The sequence below is a fragment of the Branchiostoma floridae genome, chromosome 9, assembly GCF_000003815.2.
Source record: "Branchiostoma floridae strain S238N-H82 chromosome 9, Bfl_VNyyK, whole genome shotgun sequence".
Classification (NCBI taxonomy): Eukaryota; Metazoa; Chordata; class Leptocardii; order Amphioxiformes; family Branchiostomatidae; genus Branchiostoma; species Branchiostoma floridae.
The window spans coordinates 8,468,194-8,472,252 of NC_049987.1; the positions used below are offsets into that span (position 1 = coordinate 8,468,194).

At 41.4% G+C, this 4,059-nt stretch overlaps 1 protein-coding gene across 1 annotated transcript in view; it reads left to right on the plus strand.

Annotated features, from left to right (window-relative positions):
- LOC118422912 (D-amino-acid oxidase-like) overlaps window positions 1–4,059 on the plus strand; it is a 15,185-nt gene that overhangs the window by 8,157 nt on the left and 2,969 nt on the right. The gene's annotated exons all lie outside the window — the stretch shown is intronic.

Here is a 4,059-nt window from a genome sequence, read left to right on the forward strand (position 1 = left end):
GGTATACTCTGAACAATAAGACCATGGACCATCCTTTTCATAGCAAGTAGGACACGGCTTCCTCGATATGTATTGCACATTCATGCGATAAAGAAGCAAGAAAAATGATTACCTAGATAATAATTTGTGAAGTATTTGAAATTGTCAGTAAGTTACAATAGCAAAGTTTACAATATTTGTAAAACTTGCCGTTGTACAATCTACATACTTTCACTGCATGTGAGATATTTGATAAGATTTGTAAACGTTTTTGTTTATATCCTTTCTGACCGTGACTTGCACGTACCAGGAAGCGGCTACAGGATTCCTTTGACTTCTTGACTTCGGTTCTCCGGACAAGCTACGCACATGAAGCCGGCATCTTCCTTCAGCCGGGTTACATCGTCCACATGGACCCCATACCGGTAGGGACTAACATATCGAAAGGGACAAACTACATGTACGTAAAAGTACTAAAGACCCAATCACTCATGTGTCGCCCTTTAACTTTTAACCTTGCATTACGAATAAAAAGGTGTAGTCTTACATATAAGGGTCTAAAATGTTTACGGGTTTTACCAAAATAATCTGCATCTTTGTGATATTTTGTATGACCCTTTTTTCTTCCCTCATGACCTCAATGGAAACCGGCTGATTGGAGCTTCTCATAATAGACAAAGCTTCAAACAAACAAATCAAACAAAAATATAAGTACATTGTAAGCCCAGTGTGTGATGGATTACTATTATTAGGAATGTCTTTTTTTCATCCCTACAGGACCCGGCCTGGAAAGACATTGTCGTTGGGTTCCGACATGTCACCCCATGGGAGCTAACCAACCTGTTTCCTGGTTACAAGTACGTACATACGTCATGTTACAAAGTTGATATACGCTAGAACGTACTAGTAAGTATTTTTTGGTGCTTCTTTTGTCTGTATTCTATTAGAGCAAGACGTCACCACAATTGAAATACTCTTTTTTTTATGTCACAGAGGTCGCTTAATTACTCAAATCATGACATACTTTAAGCTTCCTGATGTTTTCCAGACAAGGATGGTTCTACACTACCTTCATATGCCAGGCTAGAGACTTCTTACCGTGGGCAAAGCAAAGGTAGGAGACTCGGCCAATGACATCAAACGCAGATGCAAAACCAGAAACGACCTGTCGTGTTATTGCTTTGTAAAAAAAATAACGACAAACAAGTGACCGTAGGTAACATACTCTGTGACCTAATTATGGTTTATGTTGGTTGTGATATTTTCTGTGGTGCATGACTCGGTGTTTATATCGCATACAGAACACATCATTGCCTTGTACCAAAAACTTACTTAAAAGCTAGCATACCTATCACTTCCAAATTCAAAACACAGTCCTGCACGCATGAACAGCAAAATCAGCGTCTCAAATGAACGACACCAAATGCGAAAATTAACACTGGTCCAGAATTCATGTGTAGAAACGAGCTCTTGATATGGTACGTGCTAGAGCAAACCGTTCCTGTTTCCTGGTGTAATGCTACAAATAGTTACGATTTTTCCCAACGTCTGCTTGGAGATCGTCACAATGCCACCACCCTGCTTGACTTGTATGTTAAAAGTGTGAATAGGGACATGAGCCCTGTACCTAAATAACCGCCTCTGTCCTTGTACAGATTCTGACCCCTTATCGCTAAGTCTGCGTCTGCATATGGTGTAGACACCTGAGAGTGGGTTTAGTGGGTTAAAATTGTGTGTTTACGTTAGTATCTGCTTATTCCCGAGTTGTTGACAAAACCTTATCGCTTAGTTCATCTCCAACAGCTGTTCTGGAACATAGTTACCTTCCTGGCACATTGAGAACCGGCTTTTACCCGTCAATCAAATGTACTTTTTCCTGGTAGGAGGTAGCATAGCTGTTGTCAATTTCCGACGAGGACAACATCTGCTTGACGGTATCAAATTACTACAAGGCTTAGGGCGCTATCATAAGGAAGACATGAACCACTATACCGGACGGCGTAGGGGTGAAAACTGAAATTATTACCAAAGTAAAAACAGCTACGGCGAAAATAAAACAAGATGTACAAGTATATATGAAGACAGCATTATCATAATAAAGGTACCAACCATGTTAATTTAAAACGTAAATGGCGATTGGCCCGCAGCTACTTAGAATTACCGTAAATAGGTGATACTGTCATATTCAAAGTAGATCGATGTTATAAAGAATATCATGACCAGCTGGTCGCAACTGTTGACAACATGTACAGCTCGTCACAGCTGGCCACAGCTGGCCACAGCTGGTCACAGATTTTGACGAATTTTGAGCAACTTGTGTGAATTGTAAAATAAATATCCAACATATTTCGAGAAAGGTGAACAACTGTCAAAGCGGCCCAGAACCGAAGTACACCGCCAAAACAAACCCACGTGCATCATCGACAACCTCAGTGTACATAGCGGACCTGCCAAACCACATACGATTTAGACAGAGCACATACAGATACAAATACGACCACGCGTAAACGTGATAAAACGACAGCGGAAATATGCAAATACAGATGAAAACGCGCGTAAAATTGATGTACATATCACGCATCTGCTTGAACAAGCAGACTTGGACCAATACATCGTGAAACGTACAATTTCAAGGGGTGATATCTGACATTATTACATCCATAATGAAAGCAACTAGCGCGACAAAAAAACACCGTGCGTCATCGTCTAACACTGTGTGTGAGAACCTGCCAAACCACAAACGTATACGACAACGGAAACTACAGATACAGGTGCGAACGCGCGTTTGACGACAAGAAAACATTACGCATCTGCTTGCAATATTTCATTATGGCAAGACTCACACAAAGCGGCTCTGGACCAAAACACCACAAGACGAAGAAATTGTAGGGGTGATATTTACCACAAGACGAAGAAATTGTAGGGGTGATATTTTTTTATACATCCATAATAAAACGAGCTGCCGCGAAAACAACAACAACGTGCATCATCGTCAACCTCAGTGCAGAGGACTTGCAAAACAACGTACGTATGCGACAACGGGAACATGCAGTTACAGATGCGAACGCGAATAACTTTGACGATCAGATAAAACCATGCATCTGCTTGCAATATTTGATTCTGGCAAGGCTCACACAAAGCGGCCCTGGACCAAAACACCGCAAGACGAACAAATTGTAGGGGTGTTATTTTTATACACCCATAATAAAACCAGCAGCCGCGAAAAAAAACAACGTGCATCATCGTCAACCTCAGTGCAGAGGACTTGCCAAACAACGTACGTATGCGACAACGGGAACATGCAGTTACAGGTGCAAACGCGAATTAACTTTGACGATCAGATAAAACCACATATCTACTTGACAATATCAGTTACCGCATGACCCATATAAAAGGGATCTGGACCAATACACCGGAAGATGAACATTTTGTAGGGGTGTTATTTTTATAACATCCGTAATAAAACCGGCAGCCGCGAAAAAAAAACAACGTGCATCATCGTCAACCTCAGTGCAGAGGACTTGCCAAACAACGTACGTATGCGACAACGGGAACATGCAGTTATAGGTGCGAACGCGACTTAACTTTGACGATCAGATAAAACCATGTATCTGCTTGACAATATCAATTACCGCATGACCCACATACAGGGAATCTGGACCAATACACCGGAAGATGAACATTTTGTAGGGGTGTTATTTTTATAACATCCATAATAAAACCACCTGCCGCCAAAAAAAATCCACGTGCATCATCATCAACCTCAGTACAGAGGACCTGCCAAACCACATAGAATTCAGACAACGGGAACATATAGATACAGCTGCGAACGCGCGAAAACCAGACAAAACTAAAAGTCTGTCGACCAGAGGTTCTGGTCACAGACTAATAAAAGTCAGGACTTACAAAACTACTTTTTTTCTCGTTTGCTTCATAGACTGACTCAGAGAGGAGTTGGCTTCGTGCAGAGAAAAGTGAACTCATTGGAAGAGGTACGGACAGCAGGCATTGTGCTACCTAATTGCTTGATTGATTGGTTTTCGTGTAATGCAATTGTGTTACAAATCTCATGCCAGATAC